This window comes from Oryctolagus cuniculus, chromosome 6 (assembly GCF_964237555.1).
Source record: "Oryctolagus cuniculus chromosome 6, mOryCun1.1, whole genome shotgun sequence".
NCBI lineage: Eukaryota > Metazoa > Chordata > Mammalia > Lagomorpha > Leporidae > Oryctolagus > Oryctolagus cuniculus.
Window position 1 is genome coordinate 3,034,336 of NC_091437.1, and position 19,851 is coordinate 3,054,186.

At 50.9% G+C, this 19,851-nt stretch overlaps 1 long non-coding RNA gene across 1 annotated transcript; it reads right to left on the reverse strand.

Moving 5' to 3' along the window:
* Positions 1 to 1,489: 1,489 nt before the first annotated feature.
* On the reverse strand, positions 1,490 to 10,328 carry LOC138850112 (uncharacterized). Its single transcript, XR_011389628.1, has 3 exons — positions 9,974 to 10,328; positions 7,138 to 7,691; positions 1,490 to 2,119 (listed from the first exon to the last, which is right to left on the reverse strand). It is a non-coding gene; the product is annotated as an uncharacterized lncRNA (long non-coding RNA).
* Between the last annotated feature and the right edge of the window lie 9,523 nt (positions 10,329 to 19,851).

Sequence of the window (19,851 nt, forward strand, 5' to 3'; positions counted from 1 at the left end):
AATGCAGATGCTAGCAGTCCATCGCTGGAGATGAGTGTAACAGCTGACCCTGTAGTAGTGTCTGGCACAAGGAAGATGTCTATCAATATCACTTCCCTTCTGTATCACTACGGTCCAGTGCTACTGCGCCTGTGTGTCTGTGTCCTCACTGCTGCCTCTGTCCCACCTCTGTGCCTCTGCCTACTGCTGCACCTGTGAGATAGGGATTCTACTTCCTTTACTGGCCAAAAGCTACTTATCAAGAGCCTTCTATGCACGGTCACGGTACCATCCACTTACCTAAACGCTGCTCTTCCTCTGTGACGTGGCCCAGCTCCAGGGAGCCTTCGGCAGCCTCTCCAACATCTCCATTGGAATTCTCTCTGACTGCTCCTGTCCTTGGCCTACAGCGCCTGGTTACTGTCCAGTCGTCTGCATTTGCAAGCCAGAGAATCTCTTTGTCATACTCCTTCCCATTTCCAGGGGTTTTCCTTTCCACAGGCACTGTTACTTAATAATGGATTCCACTCCAATATCTACCCCTTGGAAACTTCCTTGAGTACTTTAGCTGTGGCTTGGGAAAGGCTCAGTTGGATAGAAGCAAAAGCTATCCCATACCAATGGGTTATACAACAAGCCGTCATTATCTGCAGACTTAATGTTGTCTTTAGCCTCCTCCCCCTCCCGAGTGAATATAGTTCAACCATTCAGATCCCCCATGAGTGAGATCATGTCTTGTGTGTATTTCTGAGCCTGGCTCATTTCATATAACATAAAGTCCTCTGGGTTCGCTGATTGCTGTGGCAAATGAGATAATTTTCTTCTTTCTCGTGTGTGGCTGAATTAGCATCCCATTGTGCATCTACAGCACATTTCCCTCCTCCCTTCTTCTGTGACGTGCACTTGATCCCACACCTTGGTGTGGTGAGTGCTGTCGTGGGAAACACAGGAGTGCAGAGAGTAGAAGGGTAGTTTATGGAGGGCAGATGTTGGTCAAAAGGTAAGAACGTTTAGTTAGCTAGGAGGAATACGTTTAAGAGATCATGAAATTTGACGACTATTTTAGTAAACACATGTAATATTCTTGAAAAATGCTAAAAGACTAGCACAGTGTTCCTGCCACCAAGATAATCACCATGTGACCTAGTACCTTAGCTGAGTAACTTGATTTAGCCACTGCACAGCATCGCCATGCCACATGCCACGTGCCACGTGCCCCTGAAACGCAGCACCAGGATCTTTCCCTGGGCAGGTATCACACAGTGAAGTTACACAAGTCTGTGACATGCCTGCTACACACCTCTGCCGCCTTCGCCACATTTAACTCCCCTCCCAGGCCAGCTCCTCACTGTGGCCTCCTGCTAAAACACTAACAACACTAACAGTGCATTCTGCACACACAAGACCATGATGGATAAAAACAAGGACAAGTCTAGCACAAGGGAAAGTGATGCAAGCAGGAGACCGGCTCAACATAAGACATGAGGCTGCTGCTGGCAGCACATGGCTACTGTTTCATAGACAACTCTTTTTTATAAGGTGAAGGAGTACTCTCTAAAATAATGGCAAATAGTATGGTATAACAAGTGGTAACATGAACAAGCTACAAGTGAATTCATTATCACTATCAAACATCAGGTGACAGACATCACTCTCCGTGTTGCACGTTTAGCTAACAGGCAGTGACATAGGTCTCTTGACACTGGCGTCACAGGGAACACACAAGTAACGCAATTGCACTACAGCTCTGTGGTCCCTGATGTCACTGGATAATCTCACGGAGCCCCTTTTTAGTATTTGGTTCCTTCATTGACCAAAGCATTGTTAGGTGGAACATCACTGTATTTCAAAACATGTATGTGGGGGCTGACACTGACACTAGGTTAATCCTCCGTCCGCAGCGCCGGCATCCCATATGAGCACCGGTTCTAGTCCCGGTTGCTCCTCTTCCAGTCCAGCTCTCTGCCATGGCCCGGGAAGGCAGTGGAGGATGGCCCAAGTCCTTGGGCCCTGCACCCGCATGGGAGACCAAGAGGAAGCTCCTGGCTCCTGGCTTCGGAACGGCACAGTTCTGGCCATTGTGGCCACTTGGGGAGTGAACCAACAGAAGGAAGACCTTTCTCTCTCTCTCTCTGTAACTCTGTCAAATAAATAGATAAATAATCTTTTTTAAAAAGTATGTGAAAATTATATACAATTTTACTAGTTGATTTTTAAAAATAAAATAGAATGTTAAAAAATGGCAATGCCCTGTAAGACACAAATAAGCGCTGTGATTTGAGTGTGTGAGCCCACTACACTCTCAGCCCGGCTGTGGTAGTTAAGATGAGGGTTATGCCTGGTGAAGGGCTCCAGGTCCGGAGGCGGGGCTTGGGGGCAGCTTCGGCCCTGCATGCCCTTCTGCCTTCTGCCACGAGAGCACCTTGTGTTCAGGCTCCTGCTGCGTGTGGTCACGGTGAGACGGCCTCCCTGGACACCAGACCTGGCTCCTTGATCGCACACCGTGAGAGGTCGCCCTGTTCTTTATCAACTGTCCAGTCTCAGGGACTGCGTCACAGAAGCACAAGCAGACTAAGACAAGAGTCCCTCCTAGGGAGTTCTTCCACAGAAGCTGGGCCATCTGCTCATGAGCTCTCGGGCAGGAAACAGAATTCTCGAGAGATCCGGGGTCTGTCAGGAAGCAGGAGTCCTCACGGTCACTCAAGGGGACTCTGCTGTCGAGGGCAGTCCCCCTTCTCCTGGTCTCCCGGTGCTGGAGGAGGGCGAAGCAGAGCGAGCAACTAAAGCAGCGTGTGGTTTTTCTACCTTCTCACAGAGCGTCTCTTGCTGCTGAGCCATATCCCCAGAGAGGGCTTTGGGCTCTATCACGAGGTGGTGCTGTGGCCTCGTCATGTGCACTAGCTGTCTTCGCAGGCCGGCCAGGGCCCCGGTCTCGGACTCTGGCATAGTCTTGAGGCCTGCAGATGTTCCTGTCATCCTTTCCTTTAAGAATCCAAACACACTACAGTGCAAGATACTCACAAAAGGCCCATTATGAGCAAGGCACACAGAATCAAGTTCCTATCTAAAGCTGGGAGGCCCGAGATAGGGCTCCAGCCCATTAGTGACTCCAAGGCTCAGGGAAGCCACTTCCAGCAGTGGGGGCCATGTGCACGGGGCTGGAACCCTGGGAAGTTCTGAGAGCGTCGTCTCCCGTGAACCAGTATTCACCCTCTCTGGGGGCTGCAAACAGCTCATTAAGACTCCACAACCAGACATTAAGGTTACGGGTTCTGGAGTCAGCTGGCCAAGGCTCAAAGCCTGGCTGCCCCACACCAGTCACCGTGTGACCTGGAGAAAGCCTCCCTGTGCCCAGAGCACTGGCTGTAAAGTGAGTATATGAACAGCACCTTCCTCGGAGGTGTGCTGTGAGGGTGCTAAGTGCAGGTATAGAATGTAATGGAAGGGGCCCGGCGGAGCTACCTGGGGCGGTGGAAGCATTCTGTATCCTGGTCGTCATGGTGGAGGAGCCGCTGGATACCCTTGTTAAGACTCGTTAACTGTATGCCCACCAAGGGTTAATTCATGTCACTAATCCTGATTTCAAAAAGAAAGTCAGAGTGGGCATTTAGCCTCGCCAGGTCCCACACCAGAGAACCTGGGTTTTTGGTTCCTTGCTCCAGCTTCCTACCAGTGCAGATCCTAGGAGGCAGCCGTGTTGGCTCAAGCAGTTGGATTCTTGCCACCCGCATGGGAGACTTGGCTTGTGTTCCTGTCTCATCTCCAACTCTTGTCCAGCCCTGGCTACTGCAAGTGTTTGGGGAAGGAACCAGCAGATGGGAATTCTAGCTCTCTCGCTCTCTCTCTCTCTACTGCTGTGTGTATGTCTAATTATTTTTAAATTTTTTAAACAAAAATATAAATAAAATTCTACTTTATGGTTTCAACCACATGGCATTCTGGGAAAGGCAAAACTACACAAGAAAGCTGAGCGGTCTCCAAGGTCAGAAGGGAAGGGGACAGGAGGGAACAGGCGAAGCACAGGGAACTCGGGCACCGTGGGACTGCTGTGGGGTACTGTCACGGTGGGTCCACGGCACGGCACATCTTCAGAGTGCAAGAAATGGACCACCCTACAGTATTAGTGTGGCGACTGTAACAGAGCACCTCCCCGACGCGTGGTCCTGACCCGGGACCCTTGGAGGGAAGGCTGCCGCAGGAAAGTCCCTCACTTGATTTTCCTGTAAGCCTAAAACTGCCCTCAGAAAGAGTTAATTGCAAAAAAAAAAAAAAAAAAAAAAAAAGGATTAAACAGAAACAAGAATTGGCATCTGTGTTACTATCACTGTCCCTCCGTACAGACTACAATCAAAGTTTGTTTCTTAACACACCAAGAAGCTTTGTCCTGCAGAGTGGCAGCCAGAAAGCAGCAAGGGGGCTGCCGCCTCCCTGTGCAGACTTCCCGAATGCAGGCTTCAGAAGGAGGCTGGTGTGGCCGGCCTGGCCACGGCTGGAGCTGCCCCTTCCTCAGGTGCTCCTGCCCACCGTGCCTCCGCCCTTTCCCAAGGCACCGAGGATGCAGGACAGCCGGTGATACGCCCACTTTCAGCGCCAGGGAAGCCACTGGGAAACAGGCTGGGTTTAGATCGGACGCCTCTGGGGAGGCCGCACACACTGTAAGCAATGCAGGATTTTTCCTACTCTTAATTCTCCAAGAATTAAAGTAAAAAGAAACCCAGCCACACCGCCGACCCAAACAAACAACCAAAAACGCGACTGCAAACCCAGAAGCCCTCTTCCTGGTGAACGCACGTGGGAGCTGTCACAAAGGCTCCACAGCTCTCTGCGCCCACACCAAGCCTGCCCGGCCCGGCCTCACCTGCCAACGCAGCACTTGACCAGGACCCCCCGTCAGGACGCCTGGCACCGGGCTGGGGCTGAGGGCTCTGCAGCGCACGGAGATCACTCCTGAGCTTCGCCTCCCCACGGGCGAAGCACACCACGCCGACCTCCAGCCCCACCGTCCTGTGACTCCAACGCTCTGGGGGACTTTTCCAGAGCTGAATTCCACAGGGTTAAATAGTTCTAATCAGTTATTTATGTCTAATCGTCTCTCTATTTCTAACTTTCATTGGCATAAGTAAAACATGATATGAATGGAGAGCAATGCTAAAAGCTTGAGAAAGACAGGGGCTCCCTGAGGTCACCATCCATCCCCGCCACTTCCCTCCGCTCACGGCGCCGTCTAGGATGTACCCTCACACGCATGCAGCTCCAGAGGGGGAGGGAGGCGGGGTCCCGGGGCCTGGCGGGGTGGTGTCACACGGTGTGCCTCCTCCTCTCGGCGCCTCTGCCTGCCACTGCCCTGTCCGCCTCGCCTGGACACGGCCGCTGAGGCCGCTGCACTCCTGCACGCAGGTCACACATGCACACTCACACAGGCACACGCTCGCTCCCACACTGCACACTCACACTCACACACATGCACACGCTCGCTCACACACTGCACACTCACACACACACACATGCACACGCTCGCTCCCACACTGCATACACACACTCACTCACATGCACACTCACTCAGGCACACACTCGCTCACACACATGCACACTCACACAGGCAGACACTTGCTCACACACTGCATACTCACACTCACATGCACACGCTCGCTCCCACACTGCATACTCACACAGGCACATGCTCGCTCACACACATGCACACTCACACAGGCACACGCTCTCTCCCACACTGCATACTCACACACACATGCACTCACACACAGGCACACGCTCACTCCCACACTGCATACTCACATTCACACACACATGCACACTCACACAGGTACACACTCACACACTGCATACTCACACACACGCACATGCTCACATGCACATACACTCTCGCACATACATGCGTATATGCTCGTACACGTGCACTCATACATGCTCACACCTACTCACACACACATACATGCTCACACATGTACACACATACATGCTTACATGTTCATATACATGCACACTCACGTGCTCACATATGCACTCACATATACATGCTTGCACACTCATGCACATGCACACTCACACACACTCCACAGAACAACCAGACTCCGCCGGGGGAGCTGGTGCACTTCTCTCAGGCAGCCATCACGCATGTCTGTGCCAACAGGTGTCCCTAAGCTTCTCCAGGAGGCTTCTGTGCTAAATCAGACACCTGGACGGAGCACACTTCCACAGGGGCACTGGGATGAAGTCCACGCAGGGCATCTCCACCCCCATCCCCCTGAGATCTGGGACGTAGGTGGGGATGCTTTCTCTGGGCCTCAGTTTACACACGTGCCCTGGGATCACTAGCACCACTGCCAGCATGTGGTAACTGATCAAGGGCAGCCCTCCACATCCTCTCCACCAACATCAAGCCGTTTCACCAAGTGGCCGGCAGCCCGCCTCCCAGGGCACTCCACCAGCCAGGATTTTTCCAGACCCGGAGGTGAACTGCCTGCTGGGCTCCCTGGACCCCCACCCCCGCGTCTTCCTGTGAAGTGCAGCCAGCAGGGCCCCGATGGACAGGCAGCCGGCGTCCCCACAACAGTCCTCTGCTCATGTGAACAGCCACGTGCAAGTGAACCTTCCAGGGACTGGCAGACACTGTTGCAGGAGGCAGACTTCATGGCTATTTAAAAGTAAAAACAGCCCAGCCTAATCCCACACGCAAGGCGCCCCTCGGGGCTGCCGGGCCACTCTGCCCGAGGCTTGTCTGCGGGCAGCATCTGGTGAAGGCGCACCCCCAGACAGGCTGGAGGGGTAGCAGCACGCCGGGACACCACGTGCAGCTGTCAGGACCCCTGCCAGGAGCCCGGTTTCTCCACCCAGCTCTGGAGCTCCTGGAGAGGACGCGGGCCTGGTCTGGCTCCGAGCCCTGCCCCCCATCCCGTCCCTCCTCCCTTGGGAGGGGCTGCTGGGGACACCATTGCGGGCAGCCTAGGGAAGCGCCAAGGAGGTGCTGACCTCTGCTTCCCACCCTTTATGGAAAGGGTGCCGACGCAGAGAGAGAGGTTAAGGGATTTGCTCGGGGCCACAGAGAGTCGGAGCACCCAGCTGCTGTTTCATGGCTCGACGCCCTTCCCACACACACCAGTCCTTCACACACATGAGAGGCCAGCTACACCGCCAACTCACCTCAGGTGCGGAAGCTCCTGGAACGCATGCTCACCCCAGAGAGCCACCTTCTGAGGGTTCCCAGGGGCTCTGAGGCCGTGGAGGGGCTGATTCGGGCGAGGCGGGGTCAGCCTGCTCCCACTGCTCTCACTGCCCGCTCGTGGCCTCGCTGGAAGGCAGGCGCTCTGCCCGAGCCCAAGCCATGGCTGATGACCCCCAAACAGCGTCCACGCGGGTTCTGCCAGAACATTCAGTGTGCCCGTTTCCTGACAGTGTGCCCGTTCCTGGACAGAACACAAATGGGCTCGAGGACTTGCCCGGAGTCACTGGAGGAACATGTCAAACTTGAGTCAGCCGTCCTGCTGGCGTCCCGTTGTATGGACGGGCTGAGGGGTCAGGTGGTCATCCGTACTCTCAGCACAGCACTGTCCACTCTGCGACGTGGCTTCCTAAGTTGGATGCCAGCTTCAGTATGTCCTGCCTCTAAGTCGCTCTGTTCCAGGGTTTCTTAATTTGCAGTCGCTGCTGTTTCCGTATGTTTTCGGCACATCTCTGTAGTTGTACCTTGGATTTTTCTGTTGATAGAAACGTAGCAGTTAAACAGAGCTGCCCAGTGTCAAAGCAGCTGGTAACAGGCCGCATCCACAGAACGGAGAGCTGCCGGGCTCACACAGCGGTGAAGCTGGCCTGCAGGGCTCCCCAGGCAGCAGGGTCAGGAGTGCGGGGAGCGCCTGGCGTGTGGCACGCCCACCACGCATGGCCGTTTGTCCGAGTGGGAGCTAGGCGCCTGGCGTGTGGCACCCCCACCACGCATGGCCGTTTGTCCGAGTGGGAGCTAGGCGCCTGGCGTGTGGCACGCCCACCACGCATGGCCATTTGTCCGAGCGGGAGCTAGGCGCCTGGCGTGTGGCACGCCCACCACGCATGGCCATTTGTCCGAGCGGGAGCTAGGCGCCTGGCGTGTGGCACGCCCACCACGCATGGCCATTTGTCCGAGCGGGAGCTAGGCCAGGCTCTGGGGCCGCGGGGCACTGTGCATGACTGGCTACCCTGGAAGCCCAAGAGGTGCACGTCGCAGACAAGAGAACAGGATCCCAAGCCACGCTGATGGTTCTACAGCCACACTGTGGTTTGTCCACCTCGCCACACAGGTGTTCCCACCTGCAGCACACAGCTTAGCACTCAGCGAGGCCCGGAGCAGGCCCCTTGACCCTCCTAGAACCCAGCTGCGGCGAGTTTAACCCTGCTAGCACGAGGCTCGCCTGCTACTCGGCTCAGCCAGCCGCAGCTGTGTGCCAGGCTGCTGGGTGTGCAGCAGCCCATCATCAGAACTACCTGCGGATTCTTAGGTTGTCTTCCTCTGGCCAGAGACGTCCCTTGACCTGACTTCTTTCCCTCACTGTGGAAGACGAGCTTCCGTCTTGCTCACCCCTGGACCGCAGCTTCCGGGAGAGTGGAGGGAACACAGTTAGACTTCAGCAGATATATGAGAAGTGAAAACACAGTGCGTGCACCTGCTGTTTCCTGCTGACCTCTGTGAGGTGGCCGCGAAGAAATGAGTGCCGTCCGCTTTCCTGTCCACCTTCCGGCCACACGTGGCAGCAACAGGCAGTACAAGGCCTCTGTCCCGAGTGGCTGTCCCTTCCAAAACCAAGCTTTCAGGACGTCAGCTCTTAAGGAGATGAAAGTGACCACTCGGTGCTCACTCTCCGAGTCTACCTGATGACTAAAATGCTCACCCACAGGCTAGGGCACCGACAAATGAGAAGATTCCTGGAGCCAGGGCTGTCACAGCCAGGTCCTGGAGCCAGCAGCACCAATACCCCGGGGACAGGTGAAGAATGCAGATGTCCATGCACCCTGCCAGGCCGGCTGAGCCTGGCACTCTGCAGGGCAGGCCTGCAGCCCATGTTCCCACCAGCCCTCCAGGTGCTCCTGACACTCAAGGGTGGACTCGTGGACCCACGGGCGCCTGGCCCTGCTCCTGCCCTCGGCTCCCTCCCTGCAGTGAGGTGCCCCTAGTCCACTCTTTGCCCCTTCCCTTCCTACATGGTCCAGTGCTCTTCCCTAGCACTACTGCAAATGCTTGCCCAACCCTGCACTTAATACGTATCGATGCCTGTTGGCAGGGCAGGGCACCGGCCAGCAAGAGTACACGGGCTGTTTCTCACCACAGTGCCTCTCGGGAAACCTCCATATCCACTCCCACTGCCTCCTGAGAAAGCTGGAGCAAAGTAAAAGCTCCGCACGAATGGCCGGCCAGGGAGACAGCCATGGACGGATGATGGCATCAGGAGAAGACCACATCCTTTCACCTTCTGCTGCAGAGCCCTGGGGGTGGATCCTGCTGCCTCCAGTCTGTCTATCAAGATCTGATGGAAATGCGCCACCGAGCACTTCAGACGCTAATTGGCCACGTTGAAAACTTTTATCTAAGAAGTCACTGAGCAGACTTCAGCCCTCGGCTGAAAGGACTTCTCGTCCTAGGCAGGCACTCGTTCCAGCGACTCAGAGGGAATCCTGCACACAGCTTACGTGCTCCCTGCACAGAAGGGAGATGGTGGAAAGTCAGGAAGGGCACGCTGCTTGCAGAGTGGGATGCCTCTGCCAAGCGAAAGGGCGACATTTGAGGCCGAGAGGAGAGCGTGCCAGGGCGGCCGTGCTCCCGGCATGTCCTCTCGCTGTGCCGGGTAAATTAGGAAAGCCAGGCTGGAAGCCGGTTGGAGGCCGTGGGGGCCGAGAGCTGGAGGACAGGTCTTAAAAAGGCAATGCCCACGGGCTCACAGCTCTGCTGGGGACCTGGAGCCAGGCACAGCCGGGCACCCTGCTGACTCACCCCTCTCCCACCCTGCCCTACCTGTAAGGCTGCGAGAGGTCAAGCCTGGCCATGCTGAAAACAGAATGGTTCCAGGAATCTCACTGAGAAGTCCAAAAATATCGGCCATCCCACAGGCAACTCTATCCGCCCAGTCTGCTTGAATCAGGTCATCCCACAGCAAACAGTGCCCTGGGGAGGTTGTTCCTTGGGGCAGTGAACAGGAGCCCAAGCGCAGGTCCTAATGTCCACTTGATTAGCACTCTGCCTTGCTGAAGTTTCTTGCAGATACCAGCTCCGGGGCTAGTTTTCAGGGCAGTCAACTGGAGGCTCACCTATGCCTCCCGGATTACATGCAAGTTACATAATCGTGCTGCAAGGGGAAGATGATGTCGTCATGAATTCCTTCTAGGACTTCCAGGAATAAACTTTCTTGGGCAGGGGCCAAGATGAAATCACCCTACGCTGAACTCAGGGCCTCCACAACCGCTTCACCGCACCAGTGTCGGGGTGGGTGTGCTGGGTGGAGCACACTCGTCCTTTGAGCTCTCTGGCTTTGCAGATGGCACCGCCATCTCTGGGCTACCCTGCAAACACTGGTGGCCGCTTTGACTGCGCCGAGGCCTGCCTGTGTCTCTGATCCACTCTCGCATTCACGTGCTCTCACTCATTCTAGTTTGTGCACTTTGATCCTGCCCCCCCCTCCCCCCCCAGCCAGTGCTTAGGTTCTGCAGAAATCCTGGCTGGTTTCCAGCCTGGCTCTCCCTCCTTCCACACACCCTAACTCAGCTCCAGTCAGAATCCACATGGCAAATCTCTGAGCAACCCCTAACAAGGCTCATAGTCCACATCTTAAATTTTATTTCGCATTCCTCACCCAAAGTACAATAGACACCACTTAAAGAGAACAAAGTGGTGGGAAGAAACAGATAATTCATGTGAAAATGCTTTATGTGTGCAGAAACATTATACCAATGCAAAGAACTGGCAGAAAAGAAACCTGTTAGAAACATTTGTCACATGCCTTATATGTGATTTTTTGGTTCACTGCTCCTAACAAATTTCAATCATGAATGCTCTGGAGATTGGCTCACGATGATGTTCCATGAACAGAAGACTGTCTATTGCCTGAATCCCTAGAAAGGAGAGGAAAACAAATCTTAAAATTCTAAAAACAAAATTTTTTAAAGATGAGGCATCCCTGAAAGAAAACAGACGGAAGGAACCATGGAGGGAAGTCAGGGACCACGCATGGCACGGCCTGAATTCTGCTGACGGCACACTTGGCCAGACTGCGAAGGCAGTCAGTCAAGTCAGGCTAACAATGGCAAAGGTCATTTGACACGTATGTCGCAGCAGCTAAAGGAATGCTCTGGGCTGCGGTTAATAATCAGTCCCCTAAAGCTTCCTCCACATTATGACTGTTCTCTTAATCCTAGCTTCCAAGCAAACACATCTCTTCCGTAAACACTGAAACATCTGGGCCTCTGCTTCTGCCCCAACCTTTGGCAGGGGACAGTGTGCCCTGGCCTCCCCACATTAGAATCTCGAACCCGAGTCTGCTTCCTCATTCTATGCAAGGATGTCCTCATTCCTCTTCAGGACACAGCAGAGTGGTGCCCAACGTGGCGTCCCAAAAGAAGGACTGCTTTGAGCGAAAAAAAAAAAAGAAAAAAGGTGAAACTACAAACAGCCAGGAGAGTGGGCCTGCTACAAGCAGAGAAGACAGGAAAAGTGAAATTATAGACAGCCATCCACAGCCTTGGTGCTTGGCGGAGTCATGACCGTGAGCATGCAAGTAGTGTGGTTCAAACCCGGGTAACAATCTCAGGAAGTTAAACATGATATTCAGTTATTAAAATGTATGCTTCAACAATCGGGAGCTAGACTATGAGAAAGGAAACGGGGGAGCTCTCAGGTGCTGTAAGTACGCATAGTCCTTGGTTCCCAGAAGAAGGGACCTTAGATCTTGCACGTTGGGATAACAGGAGTGGAGCTTCTCTTCTGGTTACGGTTTTCTATACTCGGGTTCTAATAAAACACATCCTGGAGCCCTTACGTGAGCCTGCTGGTCAGACCAGCCCCACTGCTCATTCCCTTCCACAAATCCTTTTGCTCGCTCTCCTGACAAGCCCACTGCCAACTGCATTCCCATCAGTTAATTCAGAAGATCAGGCCCACCTCAGATGACCTATAACCACAGAGCCTGGCCCACAGGTTGAGGGTCAAATGATTCGCTTGCACCAAACTTTTGGTTTTAAGTCTCCAAAGGCTCTTGGAGATAGCGTGCTGCACGAGGGAGCTACTGCTCCTTTCACTATGAGTCTGACTGAAACCAGAGGTCGAATGACGTTGGCACCGTGGGACTGGCTCGTGTTAGCCAAAGATACTGGATGGAGGAGATTATTTGATTTGGAAGTCTGGCTTAGGAGATTTTTGTCAGGAACAAGCTTGAGCTAATCAGAAAAATAACATTCCAATTACCTTTGAGATGCTAACAGGAATAGGACCTCATCTAGAATTAGAGCGCCGGCTAACCTATGAGCTCCAAGCCTTATGAACACCACAGCCTGGCAGCCCAAAGGGCTTGGATGACTAAACAGGAAAAGGCAGCCCTCAGGGGTCCTTTCTCAGTGTCTCCCAGGCCCTACCCAGCCATAGTCTCAATATGTAGATCACTTAACACGGGCAGTTTGGAGACAGGGGTCACACAATCAGGCTGCAGAAATTTTGATAAAGCAAATGGCATATGAAAATGCAAATAAAGGTTGTAAGAAGGCTGTGGTGTCCATAAAAGATACAGGAGCAATTTCAGACTTTATTAGAGTTTGTCAGGGTATCTGCAGTACTTGGCCATACTCAAGCAGCATTGGCATCGGCTCTTAAAGGGACATTGGATGCCAGCCACGAGAAATGTTTCAATTGTGGTAAATTAGGACATTTTCAAAAGGATTGCAGGCAAAATTCGAAACTACAATGAACCGTCTGCCTTCTGCTACTCCAGGGTTATGCTTTAGCTATAAAAAGGGAAATTGCTAACTCCTTTAAGTGCTCAGCCTTCGGGAAACAGGAATCGAGGCCCACCCTAGCCCCATCCACCAACGAGGGTGTCTGCAGCTTGGAGTCATCTCTCTCTTCAGAGCCACCCCAGACAGTGCAGGGTTGGACTCTCCCTGCTCCGTCTCAGCGGTACTAACTTCTGAACAAGGAATAAAAGCCATTACCACCGGAATATATGGCTCTCCTCTGCCAGAAGCAGTTGTACTAATCACTGGAAGAAGTAGACTCACTATGCAGAACTTACAAGTGCTACTTGGAGTCACTGATGCTGGTTTTCAAGGGGAGACTGAAGTAGTGGCAAAATCAAATACTCTTCATATGTTACAACCAAGCATGAGAACTGCATAACTACTAATTTTGCCTCATAAACAAGTAAGAAAAGCCACCCTGAAGAGCGTGGCATTTCAGGCTTCAACCGTTCAGGTGCTTCTCAAGTGTGCCGGACTCAGGCCCTTACTTCAGGAAGACCTCAAACGATTATACAGGTAAAAGGAAAAAGGACCAGAGGCCTCGCGGATACAGGAGCAGACGTCTGTGTTCTAAGTGGTGCTGACTGGCCACAAGCTTGGGAAACCATAACTCCAGAATGTAAGCTGAGGGGTTAGGCCCTCCTTCTCTAGTCAAAGTGCAAAAGAGCTTTCGAGGGCGGGACCTGAAGAACCAGGTTAGTTTAAGCCCTGTACAGCTGATATTCCTAGCACCTGATGGAGTGGAGACTTGCTCTCAGTCATGAATCTGAAATTAACCACTGAGGATGTTTATTTTACAAGTACTTCCGACATGTCTCCTAGCTCCCGGGGTTGGGAAATAATGAAAAGATATGGTCATTCATCAGGCCAGGGCTGGGGAGACATAGTCACAGAGCCTGAGCCTACTGACACCCAGCCAAAAAGTAATAGGCTATTCTGAGGATTTTTCTCAGGGGGACACTGAAGTTTCTTCATTAATTCACACAGAGCCCATACAGTGGATTAATAATGACCTTGTGTGGGTAGAGTAAGGGAAACCCTCACATAAACATAATTAGTTGATGAACAACTTAAAACAGGACATATTGAAGAAACTACAGGTCTTTGGCATACACCCATTTTTCCTATTCCTAAAATATCGGCTGTTCTTGTGCAAGAACAACCACATTTGGTGCTGTAGCATGGATCCATCTCCCTAACCAGGAAGTTAAGACAGCTATATTATATGTGGGTCTTATAGCTAAAGTCATGATCCAAGGACGCAAACATCTCACTCAACTTACTGGGCAAGATCCAGAGGTAATAAATGTTCCCTTAGATAAATATCAAAGGGAGACTCTTTCTCAGAATTCTATTTCTTAGCAAATAGCCTTAATAAATTTTAAAGGACAACTTGATAATCATCCTCCAAAAAGTAAGCTTCTGAAGTTTCTTCAAGAAACTACTTTTATTTTTCCTAAAATCACTCAGATCAGCCTATTCCAGGTGCACAGACTCTTTTCTGACGGGCCCTCGAGTGGGAAGGCTGGCCTGAAAGGCCCTGACCTTACAAAATTTACTCAGACTCCCTGTTCCTCAGCACAACGAGCTGAATTACTAACCATTCAACAGGTATGAAGCTTACTATCACAATCTTGCAATATAGTCTGACTCCTGATATGTGGTCCATTCGATACAAACACTAGGAGCAGCTAAGTCAAGAGAATCACGAGATGAAGAACTATTTACATTGTTCTTCCAAACTCAACAACTGATTAGAACTGGACCTCATCCTTTTTCATTCCTCATATTCGACCTCATACTTTTTTTTTTTTTTTTTTGACAGGCAGAGGGGACAGTGAGAGAGAGAGACAGAGAGAAAGGTCTTCCTTTGCCGCTGGTTCACCCTCCAATGGCTGTCGCAGCCGGCACGCTGCGGCTGGTGCACCACGCTGATCTGATGGCAGGAGCCAGGTGCGTCTCCTGGTCTCCCATGGGGTTCAGGGCCCAAGCACTTGGGCCATCCTCCACTGCACTCCCGGGCCACAGCAGAGAGCTGGCCTGGAAGAGGGGCAACCGGGACAGAATCCGGCGCCCCAACCAGGACTAGAACCTGGTGTGCCGGCGCCACAAGGCGGAGGATTAGCCTAGTGAGCTGCGGTGCCGGCTGACCTCTTACTTCTTTGCCAGTCCTCGACATGCAGCAGATGATACCATTGACAAATCGATTGTGTAGCATCTGAAACGGCGAGGGCCTCCCATACATTCCTGCACCAACCTGCCTCTATGCTAAGATGACAATTTCATATTTTCAAATCTCAGGCCCAAGATATTCCAGGGATGTGTCCCACATGTCAAAATCTGGCCCCCACTCTGGGAAATGAGGGAGTAACTCTTAGAGAACTCGGGAGTAATCAGCTATGGCAAATGGATATTACACATACAAATTGTTTTGGGCGTTTAAAATTTATTCATGTTGTAGTAGGTACCTTTTCATCAGTCATTTTGGCAACTGAACAAGCAGGTGAAACCGTTCATCATGTTAAAAATCATTGTTTGGAAGCCTTTGCTGTCCTTGGTTATCTGCAATCTATAAAAACAGACAGTGGCCCAGCTTATTCAAGTAAGGCCTTTGCTGATTTCTGTCACATTTGGGCAGTTCTCCATATTACAGGCTTCCCTGTTAACCCCAGGGTCAAGCTGTCATTGAATGCACTCACTTAAAACTAAAGCTCCAACTTGAGTTACTACAAACACGAGGTAGAGAGTTTGGTGTAACTACTGGAAGGAAAAGAAGGTGTGGCTGGTTGAACCTTGTTTTACTGAAATATGCACATATGATCAATGGATTTACCACGTTGGCACTTACCAAGTTGGATATTTTGCACATGTTTACAGAAATCAAAATTGGAGCTGCTTATAAGTTAGACGGTGAAATCATACCTCATTTCCCAACAAACCAAGAAGTCTTAAATAACGTTGAAGTTCAATATAAGACTCTCCCAAGATGGAACACAGACATATCAAATGCAAGGACGTTTAAAGAACTGCCTGTTAATGCACAAAACTATGTCTGGTTTATTGAAGAAGAGCTTCAAATTCCAGTTAAATGGATTGGTATAGGTAAATCCAGAGAATCTATGATTCAGCTCTTTTAAGGATTGCCAGAAATGCAAGCAACACTCCTTGAGAGGGAAGGAAAAGACTTTACTGTTTCTTTATTAGCTGCATGTGAAAGACATTGAAGTGAGTGTTAAGCCCTGCAGTGGTTTCCAGTCTTTAAGAAGGATGGCTGTGGTGGATACACACTTTGGCATGTTCCAGCGTCAGCGTTCCTTAGCTGGCATAAGTGCCGAATCATCTGTTGCTCCTGCTGCTCATGGGGCCAGGTTTCCTTCAATGTTTAGTGATCGCATGATCCATGTTGTTTGAAACTGAAAATAGAAACACTCTCAGTGTAGCCTTTCTTCATTATTGTCATTATGTGTTCTTAGGTTTTACCCCATTAGATGGTAAGAACATTTAATGCAGTTTTGCACAAATATTCTTACATTCTGATCATTCAGGTTTGTCACTGTAATCTTTGCTGTTAAAAAAGAGATGAAAAGATAGGGGTTCTGTAAACTTCTATAATGCTATGAATTCTGTTTAAATTGTGAACTGTTTATTTTCTGCTGAGACCATTGCAAAATTGAGCTTTTGTTGGAGAGGAGGGAGTTATATTCATGGGTTCATTAATTTGTACAGACTCAACTTATTTCTCTTATTTAATACTTTGAGCATCTAATTAATTGTCCAAAGAAAAAAGATGCTCCCCCAAACAACAACCTTAATGTTAAATAGGATTAGTCATTAAAAGATCTGTTGTGATAATTGGTTGATATTTTCTTTAATTTCAGACATTAACTCTGAGGTATATTTCCCTTTTTTATCAGACCATTACATTAAATCTGATCGATCTTTCAACATTGTGCCTGTCAATATGCCTACAAAATCATCTGTAAGTGTCCAAATGAACCCAAATACTTGATCATGCCTTCATTTCTTATTTCTTGGGGGAAAAAAAGAGGTGTTATTTTGACAATTAGGCTTACATATTGTGTTGTTAGATTATCTTTCAATGAACTATATTAAATGTTTAAATTAAGTGCCACTTATTTTATTATACCATCAATAGCTGATTAAAGAGAACCAACTATTCCTAGTAACAAAAAAAAAGCTCCAACTTAAAAAAAAAAAAAAAAGGGGGGGAATCTGAAGGTATTTCACTACATCAAAGCCCACATCACAGTCTGAAACTAGCTTTATAATTTTTTTACTTGTGATAATCAGGATATGACTCGTATAGAAAGACATTATGGTCAGAAATCTCTAAGTACTTCTCCACTGTGCTGTTCAAACACCAAGTTAAAATGATCTTGTTTACCCTTTAAAAATTATTTTTATATTCTTCTAGATAATTACTACTTCTAGAAACTGTATTTTTAAGAAATTATAACTTTGAGAGCATACTTATTGTTATCAATAGAAATGCAGTAAGTCCCATCCTATAGGCAACAAATCAACCAAATGCAATTCTTTCTATCAAATTCCCATTGAGAATGGATTTGGGGATGTGTACCTTGGGACAAAAGTTACAACACCTGGGGAATAATCACAGTGGACTTTGACTCCAGCAATTACCATGCAGAAACCACAGAGGCTTTTCAGGGGGCAGGCTGATGGTGGTGGTGCTGGCGGTGCAGAAACGGTGAACCGTGTCCAAGCACATGCTCGGAGAGCCGGGGATCTGGGCAAGCACGAGCACCGACTGGGGTGCACAAGACCTGGAAGCTGCGGCCCCCTCCTGGGTGTAAAGGGAGCACAGAGAAGCCGCGGGGGCCTCGGTCCTGCCCAGGCCCAGGGACGGAGTGGCGGCCCTCAGCAGCAGAGCAGAGCGCCAGGAGGAGGGGTGACAGCTGCAGCGCAGCATTCTGGAAAATCACCCCTCGAGCTATACTGTATCTTTCCACACACTCATATTTTTTAACAACCTTTGGTCAGGAGATTATCTTTCCTCATCTACTCATCAGCATTTATTATGCTCCTCCTGTACCAAGCCCTGCAGTATGCGGTGGGCACACAGCAGTAACATGCTGGAGAGGGCTTACAATGGAAGTCTTTTTTTTCCCTTCTCAAATTATTTTAGTTCCATTGAAAATTCACACTGGATAGAAATGGGGCGCACACTGGGGTATAAGTAAAAAGACTGGGCAATCCCAGACCCAAAAAGTCTTGCTCATGACACTGAATCACAGATGTCAACCGAAACCGATGCAGTAGAACGTGAGAGCCTCACCACCTCTGCTATTTGATTGACAATGCGGGTCGTATAATCTGAAGCAGACAGACACACAGCTACCCACGCCCAGCTGGCTACCTGTAAGTGTGAAAGTGTGACACACAGCTACCCACGCCCAGCTGGCTACCTGTAAGTGTGAAAGTGTGACACACAGCTACCTGCAGCCCAGCTGGCTACCTGTAAGTGTGAAAGTGTGACACACAGCTACCCGCAGCCCAGCTGGCTACCTGTAAGTGTGAGAGTGTGACACACAGCTACCCGCAGCCCAGCTGGCTACCTGTAAGTGTGAGAGTGTGACACACAGCTACCCGCAGCCCAGCTGGCTACCTGTAAGTGTGAGAGTGTGACACACAGCTACCCGCAGCCCAGCTGGCTACCTGTAAGTGTGAGAGTGTGACACACAGCTACCCGCAGCCCAGCTGGCTACCTGTAAGTGTGAGAGTGTGACACACAGCTACCCGCAGCCCAGCTGGCTACCTGTAAGTGTGAGAGTGTGACACACAGCTACCCGCAGCCCAGCTGGCTACCTGTAAGTGTGAGAGTGTGACACACAGCTACCCGCAGCCCAGCTGGCTACCTGTAAGTGTGAGAGTGTGACGCACAGCTACCCGCAGCCCAGCTGGCTACCTGTAAGTGTGAGAGTGTGACGCACAGCTACCCGCAGCCCAGCTGGCTACCTGTAAGTGTGAGAGTGTGACACACAGCTACCCGCAGCCCAGCTGGCTACCTGTAAGTGTGAGAGTGTGACACACAGCTACCCACGCCCAGCTGGCTACCTGTAAGTGTGAGAGTGTGACACACAGCTACCTGCAGCCCAGCTGGCTACCTGTAAGTGTGAGAGTGTGACACACAGCTACCTGCAGCCCAGCTGGCTACCTGTAAGTGTGAGAGTGTGACACACAGCTACCCGCAGCCCAGCTGGCTACCTGTAAGTGTGAGAGTGTGACACACAGCTACCCGCAGCCCAGCTGGCTACCTGTAAGTGTGAGAGTGTGACACACAGCTACCCACGCCCAGCTGGCTACCTGTGAGAGTGTGACACACAGCTACCCGCAGCCCAGCTGGCTACCTGTAAGTGTGAAAGTATGACACACAGCTACCCGCAGCCCAGCTGGCTACCTGTAAGCGTGAAAGTGTGACACACAGCTACCCGCAGCCCAGCTGGCTACCTGTAAGCGTGAAAGTGTGACACACAGCTACCCGCAGCCCAGCTGGCTACCTGTAAGTGTGAAAGTGTGACACACAGCTAAGTGTGAGAGTGTGACAGGAGAAAGGACCAGGTGGGAGTACTTAAAAGCCAGGAGACGGTGCAGCTTGTCTTATCCAAGAGAGGAGGGTGACAAGGAGGATGTCACTGAGGGGACCACTTAGGGCATCTGGAGACATCTTAAACATCTTCTTTAATTAACTGCTTCTTAAATCAACAGCCAGCAAAAGCGCTTAATCGGGGCAAGTGTGTGCTTCAAGCAGTGGCTGGGCTTCTGGGTGGACATAGACTGAGTGAGGGGAGTGTGGATCCTGGGGGACGGTTACAAAGTTACGGCAGGTCCAGCCCGCAGCAGGGGTTGTTG